The sequence below is a fragment of the Papaver somniferum genome, chromosome 4 (genome assembly GCF_003573695.1).
Source record: "Papaver somniferum cultivar HN1 chromosome 4, ASM357369v1, whole genome shotgun sequence".
Taxonomy (NCBI): domain Eukaryota; kingdom Viridiplantae; phylum Streptophyta; class Magnoliopsida; order Ranunculales; family Papaveraceae; genus Papaver; species Papaver somniferum.
In genome coordinates this window covers 129467663-129476537 of record NC_039361.1, presented here as the reverse complement: position 1 = coordinate 129476537, position 8875 = coordinate 129467663, and positions in this window count along the sequence as shown.

The following is an 8875-nucleotide window of genomic DNA, read 5'->3' as shown; positions in this document are numbered from 1 at the left end:
ATGCAGAGACGTGTTGGAACGTGTTTGCAGAGATTTAACGCGTGCAGGAGAAGAAAAAGGGAAGAAAATATTCCCGAGAATATTTTCTTTTACTGCCGAGTATTGGAAGGATTTTCCGGAGTAATGAGCGAATATTCTTGTCCTTGTTGAGTATAAATAGCCTATTAGGGTATCACTGAAGAGAGACGGAGAGTTTGAGAAAGGCGGAGAGCAACAACAGAAGAGAAAAAATCGCACCAGAGAACCACCATTTCTGCTGCTGCTGAAGAACACGAAGAACAAAATATCACCAGAGGCAGTCGTTCATGCTACAGTGACAACGACAGTCACACGAGGGTCGCAGAGATACAACAACATCAACAGTTCAATTTTATCGTTCTTTGTAACAGTGTTTTGCAACAATTATAAATGGTTCAAACACCCGATTTTCATTATTTTCTCTCCATTTCATCTTTGTAAACAAATTTTGAGCATGAATCAATATTTTGAGCAAGTTTACACAATGATGAGCTAAACCCATCCTCTGGGGTGACGGAGGAAGCTATTTCTCCAATGAAATATGGTGATCTCTATTTTATTTAATTTATGCAATTATTATATGATTATTTGCTTTGATAAATAAATAAATAGATAAAATGGTTTTTGTTAAACAATTGTTATTTCAATTGATGGAGCATGCTAGCCTAGGGTTTTGATGTCCCATACTTTCGATTTACAATTGTTATTTCTAAAAAATCAACTTTTGCAATATTAAGAATCAATTTGAATGAAGGATTTGCATAATTATAATTAGAGAATATAAATCACTTTGATATTGGTAATTAGTGGAATCCATAGCCCCAGTCTTCTCCATATTTTTCATATCACTTTTATTTAAGTTTCCTATATTTTTTATTTAAAGTTAAGTCTAAAATCTGCTTTCACAAGTCTTGAACGAATCTTATTACTACAACATCATTGAAAATCACATTAGATTCCTAGCATAAGTAAGAGAAGCTTTGGAGAAAAGCATGCAATCATCTGTGAAAAATAAGTGCGAAATCGATGGACTATCTTTTCTCAATTTAAAACCTTGAATAATCCTATCATTTTCTCCTTTCAGCAAAAGTTGGGATAACGTTTCCATACAGATGATGAAAATATAGAGAGATAGGAAATCTCCCTGCCTAATACCCGTAGTAGGATAAAACATTTCTCCATGCGAACCATTAACTAAAATGGAATAAGACACAGTACTTATGCATTGAAAAATAATTTGGCACCAATCTTCCGAAAAACCTAGTTTCTTAAAAACATCTATTATGAAGGACCAGTCCAGTCTATCGAAATCTTTCGACGGATCTAGCTTAATGCCATAAACCCATCTTTGTTATTTTTTCTTTTTCTAGTTTTAAAAGAATCCAAAATTTCATAACTGATTATGATATTGTCCTGAATTTGACGATTAGCTATAAATGCAGATTGAAAAGGGGAAATAAGAGAACCAAGAAGAGGTTTTAAATGGTTTGTTAAAAATTTTGAAATAACTTTATAAACTGTATTAGTTAAACTAATCGGCCTAAAATCATTAGGAATAGAGGGGTTACTAACCTTAGGAATAAGCGCAATAAAAGAGTGGTTTAGCTGCTTGAGAAGAAACTTGTTGCGAAAAAAATCTTGAACATGATTTATAACTTCAGTTGAGATTTGATCCCAATTATCCCTGAAGAACCCCCTGGAAATCCATCAGGTCCCTGGGATTTCCATGGAGCTATATTATTAACAGTAGAATGAATCTCATCTATAGTAGGAATTGCTACTAGGCTTGCATTCAGTTCTTCTGTAATAATTGGCTTAATATCTTTGAGCACATCATCAATATCAGCAGAACTCGGTGAAGAAGAAGTAAAGATACCTTTAAAATGATGTGACAGAAGGGAAAGAACATGCTCCCTACTCTCTAACCAGTTCCCCTGATTATCCTTTAATGTGTATATAGTGTTGTACATATTTCTTAGCTTGACCGAATTATGAAAAAAAAATGTATTCTTATCATACTGAGTGTAGTAATCAATTCTCGATTTTTTTATAGAAAGAGTTTTCTATTTCATACCAGTAATCTAATTGCTTATAGTAATTTAAAATATAACTACCTATAGAAGGGGTATAGCTCATGTTCTGAAGCTTTTCAATTTTAGAATTTAACCTACTTATAGTTGATTTAATATGCCCAAAAGTATTCAAATTCCACTTGCTGAGATCATGCTTGAGATTTTTAAGCTTACCAGCAACAATAAAACTTGGAGAACCTTTATTACCTTTTCCCCAAGATTTTGTAAGAACATCCTTAAAATCTGGACTCGACAACCAACATTTAAAGTATTTAAAAGGAATAGAAAGACTTTGTTCTTGATGAAAACACCTCAATAAGATAGGACAATGATCCGAAAAGATTCTACTCAGATTAGTGATCCTAGAATGAGGAAGAACCGAAACGCATTTATCATTCATGTAACCGCTATCTAGTTTTTTAAATATCTATTTGGAAGGATTCTTGAACCTTCTATTACACCAAATAAAAGGATTGTCATAAGCGTAGACTTCATTCATTTTAAGTTGGGTTAGTGAGTTTTTAATAAAATCAGGGGCCATAGAGTTATCCGGGTTTCCACCTTGTTTCTCCGAAGCATGCAAAATAAAGTTAAAATCACCTAGAGATGATGCCCACTTCCAAACTAACTGAGTGTGTTTTTTTTTTTTTTTTTTTAAAGTAATTATGTAGTTGAAGTTCCAGTGATATTGTCAAAAAGTTTATATATTGCAGTGTGCTTGACATGTCATGGACCACTACTAACCTCAATTTTGGCCAAACATTTTGATTTTTGCAAGTTTTTTTGCAAGTGATTGAGGTAGAACTGGCTGCTTCAAGGAGCATTTACCAAGTCTGCAAAGTTAATAGTTCCATTGGTGTCTATGGGAAGACCATTGTGTTGCTGGGCTTTCTGCAACACCTATTCCAGAACGTTGTTCTTAGCTTTGGCTGGGTTTCATGATGTAAGGCCATAGCTGACCGTCGAAATAATTCTGAAGGTTGTCTTTATTACCGTGTGTGTACTGAAAAAAAAAAGAGTAGAACAATGGAGTCTACCATGCATATCAAATTCCCGTTTGAATCAGAAAATTATTGTGGTAGAAGTGGGAAGGACGGGTTTGGGGGATGATTCGGCAGCTAACCCTGTTAGAAACTCCATTCAACATAGTGTCTTGATTTCTACGGCATCTACAAATTTCCGTTTGAATCAGAAAATTTTTGTGGTAGAAGTGGGCAGGATGGGATTGGGGGTAGAAAGCATCTCTAAGCTTTGAGACCCTGCTTCAATATGGGTAGAAAGCAATCGATCATCTTCTTGTGAAAGCGAAAGAACATTGTAGTTCTCTTGCATTCCTTCTGTTTGTTTTCTGTTCAATCCTTGCTTCTATTGCTTGTCTCCGCTCCTAGATTGAAAAGGCCGGCACCATCTCTAAGCTTTGAGACCCTGCTATACTATGGGTAGAAAGCTACTGGTCATTTCTTTTGAGTTCGAGAAAGATCCGGATAGTTTTTAGCTTGATAATTTAATCTTCTCTTCCTTTGCTCCCTTGATGGGTTTTCGTAAAAATTAATTTAAGAAATTTCGTTAAGTTTGTGTTGCTCTTCTCTTCTCTAAAATTGAAATGGGTCAACAACAGAGCTTTGAGTCCCTGTTTCATTTTGGGTAGAAAGCTACATACCATTTCTTTTGAGATTGAGGAAGATCAGAGAACTAATATTTATTCGTACTGATTCTAATTTAAAATGTTCCCTTGCGTTTTGTAATTCCAAGTAGTAGATCCTTAAGATAGTCATCAAATCATTGAAATGGTTGGATTCTGGAGAGTATCATAATAGATCTAAATAAGGTGAGATTGAGGAGGTAGTAGAAAAACTTAGAAATGATGGATTTTTAGATGTGGTGGCCAATTAGATTCTGAATTCATCTTTGGGAGACCTGATTCTGTCGATTTCTTTGAGAAATCCTGTTAATTTCAATTCTAAAATTTTGTACTGTTTCCTTTCTTCCCTGGCCTATGTTCTTATTTTTCATATTATTCTAATTTTCCTATGGGATCTTTATTCCGGTTTTAAGTAGTGGATCCGGTTATTTCGGGTTTGGTTATTTTAACACTAGTAACCTGGTGACAAAATGATTAAAAGTAAAAATTCAAACAAGATCGATGCGACTCGTCGCTCACGGGTCTTGACCAGTTTAGTTTTTGGTTTTCTTTAAAAATGTCGGTGTAAAAATGTATGATGTGGTCGTCAATGTATGACAAAGTTTTAAATCATCTAAAAAATTAAGATAATTAGATACCATGGTTGTCCCCCATCTGACATAATTTTATTCATCCTCTGGTGTGGTCTCTAGTCAATGTGTGTTTGACTCCAATTTATCATGACCTGTTTCTCCTCTAGTTAACTCGCCAAGTCCTTTCCCACCCACTGTAATCAATATCGGCCGTATCGGTCGATATATCGGGAATATTTCGGATATCGGCCCAGAACGATACGATAAGAAGGATATCGGGGATACGATATTCGCCCGATAATATCGGTCGTATCGGTCGAATATCGGCCGTTTCGGTCAAATATCGGCCGTATCGGTCGATACGAAATTTTCCTACATTTCCTGATATGAGACGGTATTGGTCGTTTTCTATAAAGTTTAAGGGTAATTTTCGCGAAGAAAGTCTTCCAGGTGGTAGTAGAGGTGCATGTAGCTCTCGAAGCAAGTCTACTAAAATTACTCTTTTGTTTTTTTGATAAAATTGATGTTATCTATTATATCTTATCCGAAAATGTGTGGAGAAATGTTTAATATAAAATTATAGTCTCTAAATCTAGAACCGATATTTCAACGATAATATCCCCGATATAAAATCGTACCAGTGTATCGGTCTCGGCCGAGATAAACCGATATCCGATATTAACTACATTGTTCCCACCTACATGTTGAATTGATATCTTCTCCCGCTAGGGGTTCCTCTTGTTCTTTATTTTTTAGGGTGTAGGTGTTCTGTTCGTCTTGATTATTATATTTAAATAAATACTTTTATAATAGAAAAACATCTCTCAATGACATTGTAAACTTTTTCGCAATTTGAATGTAGATTGAAAAACATTTTTAGGAAGCAAACCTTTACCTTATATTATGTAGAATCTACGGAATTTTTTAGGAAGAAGAAGATAAAAAACTAAAAATAAAAATAAAAAATAATTCAACTTGGCTTTTCATTGATCCCCTTTTTGGTGAATGGGTTTGTCTACCCCTCGTCTAGTTCTCTCAATTGATCTGCTTTCTTATGCTGCTTTATCCGGAAAAAACCAAGGGAATCCAGGTACTCAAAATTCTGAAAACTCTCTAAGTCTCCTGTTTTTTTTTCTTTGATTACTAAACTAAGCATTTAATAACCAGTAACATTACATCTCCAGTAATATATACATTAAGAATTGTAGGGGAAACTGCCAATTAATGCTCATATATAATCATCTGAAATCCTGAATAGTATTACTTCCACTTTTGTGTTAATAACCTTAGATTATCTAATTGTTGTGCTATCATATTTCTAGTTGGTTAACCATTTAATATGTGCTAGTTATCTTAAACATATCTTAAACTTGCAACTATCACCATCATGAAAATTCTGGCATGGAACACTCAGGGGTGTGGCCAGAAAAAACTCAATAACATCTTCATTCAATTCTTAATCTTGAAAAACCAGATGTTTTGTTTTTATCTGAAACCAAGTCTCAGGGGAGCTTGATGAGAAATATTCTTTCGTATTTTCCAAATACCCACATTGTAGACCCAGATGGAATAGCTGGGGGGACTAGCAATTCCATGGGTAGATGGCTTTCATTTGGTTCAATGGAACCTTAACATGATAAACATCATAGTTAAAATAACTTCCACTCTCTGGAGTGGCTACTGACATGCTTTTATGGTTCATCAAAACATGATCGTAAATTAGAAGTGATGGTTTATCTAGAAGACATAACACAAAGAGTTAATTTCACTAAGATGCCATGGTTAGTAATAGGAGACTTAAACATAATCTTCAATAGTGAGGAAAAACAAAGAGGTTTACCCTTTGATAGGAAAAAAGTGGAACCAGTTTTAAATCTAATTCAACGAACAAGTTTAGAAGACTTAGGCTTTAAAGTGAACATTTTTACTTGGAGCAATAAAAGGGAAGGATTAGCTAACATTAAACAAAGGCTTGACAGGGCCTTGGCAAATGCGGAATGGAATATTGAATTCCATGAAGAAATTCTTAAAAACTTAATGGCCGTAGGCTCTGATCATGGGCCTATATGGGTTTCCTTGAACTCAAATAAGGTGTATTTGAGTCCTTCTTTTAAGTTTTACGATACTTGGTTGAAAGAGGATTCTTGTCTTCAAGTCATCAAACGGTCTTGGAACAACACAACTTCTGTGAATCCGGATGTTGACCTGATAAACAACGTCTCTACTTTAGGAGAAAACTTAGGCATTTGGAAAAGAGATATCTTTGGAAAACCAAATAAAAAAATCAAAAGCATTCTAAAACTCATAGAAAACCTACAAGCAAGAAACCGAGGGGATGCTAACAATAAGTTGATTGGAGAAAAGCTGATAAAACTAAAATCTCTTTATGACACTCAAGAGGAGATAGCCAAACAACAATCTAGAAATAACACAATTGGTCTAGGAGAAAGAAATACGAAATTTTTTCATGTCACCACTTTAAAAAGGAGGAAAAGAAATAATATTAACTGCATACGGGATAGTCAAGACAAGGTTGTCTCTTCTAGAAATGACATAGAAAATGCGCTGACTGGTTACTTTTCAAACCTTTTCAAAGCTTCTACTGAAAGCTCGGAAAACGAAATCTTCTCTCACATAGAACCATGCATATCACCAGAAGAAAACACAAAATTAATGGAAACCCCATCTGCTACTGAAATATGGGAGTTACTTAAAAAATTAAAAGTCAATAAAGCGCCAGGGCCAGATGGCTTTCCTGTTAGCTTCTTCAAGCACAACTGGGAAACAGTTGGTCCACAATTGGTGGCAGTATCTCAAAAAAAATTTCAGACACAAAAAATCAATCCAGACTTAAACAAAACTTTCTCGTTTCTTATCCCTAAAACTAAAAATCCAAAAAACCCAGCTGAATTTAGGCCGATAGGGCTTGCAACACACCATATAAGGTCATTGCTAAATTGTTAGCCAATAGATTCAAAAAAATCTTGGAAAAGATCATATCCCCTCTTCAATCTGCATTCCTCTTCTCTAGACAGATCTCTGACAATATCATAGTTGCCCATAAAGTAGTTTATTCAATGAAAAAAATAAAAAGAAAACTGGGAACATAGGCGTAAAAATCGACATGTCGAAATCCTTTGATAGAGTCAGTTGAAATATTTTAATCAAAACCTTAACATCTTTTGGTTTTTCTAGAGAATGGTGTGAGTTAATCTTTCAATGTGTTTCCTCCTCTTCTGTAGCTGTTCTTCTTAATGGTTGCCCTTGTAAGGAATTCAATCCTTCAAGAGGGATTAGGCAGGGGGATCCTCTATCCCCTTACCTTTTCATTCTCTGTATGGAAGTTTTTTCACGTTTAGTTTGTCACCTGGAAACTGTCAAAAAAGTTCAGGGCATTAAATTGACGCCTAAATCCCCACCAATCTCACATCTGTTTTTCACAGACGATCTTCTGCTATTTACTAAGGCAGATCTAGGAAGTTGTAAGAACTTGATAGAAGCTATTAACCTCTTTAGCAAAGAATCAGGACAAGTAATTAACTTTTCCAAGTCAGGTTTGTTTTTTAGTAAAAAGGTTCATAACAAGCATCGGGGTATTATATCTAAGCTCATGAAAATAAAAAAAATTAACATAAAAGATACATATCTGGGGGATCCTCTCTTCATAGATAAGTCTAAATTAAAAGTTTTTGATAACATAATCGAAAAAATGGAACAGAGAATAAAAACTTGGCTTGGGAAAATCTTATCTCAACCAAGTAAAATGGTATTAAACAAATCAGTGCTTTCTAGCATGCCTATCTGATAGACACATTTATGTGTCTAATATATCTCATTTGTATATATCATTAGTGCTCGATTTTGTACTTATTATGGTTTTTTATGCTTTTGTAGGTGTTTTTGGATAAATAAGGCTTTACGGCAAAATTGGCTAAAAATGTGGCCCTTGGATTGCCGTTGATAGTGTACCGGAAATGCCCCAGAAGTGTACCGGAAATACCCCGGAGGAACCCTGAAAAAGTGCGGAAAACATCCAAGAAGAATTGCTAAAGGCACCCCTAATTTGGATAAGGGGCACCCCATTTCAGAGCATGTGCTAAAGGGACACCGGAACTGGATAGGGGGAGGTCATCTTCAAAATTCAAAACATAAATTGGCGGGAAGAATTGGCTGCAGCGACAACAGTTTTGGAGTTGAATTCTTAGCGAGTTCTGAGGAGATTGAACGGGTGTATTTGGTACCTAAGGACTCTAGAAGACATAACAGGCCTAATGCAATCGTCTAGACCCATCCAATTGGGCTGGATAAGTCGGAATAATTGATCAAAGTCCCAACAGGATACGGCTTCTCTGTTTAGGGTTTGGGATTGGTCAGAGAGATTTATGGGATATTCTTGCGTGGATATATACCAATTCAGTTCATTCCAAGTCAGAGAATAGTTTGGATACGAGAGAATAGCCAACAGAACCACGTGAATCAACAGGAAAGTGATTTTTCTCCAAACTGCCCGAGAAGAATAATGAGATTATTCTCGGATTTGAGCGAGTTTCTAGGGAGTTGGATAGCTATAA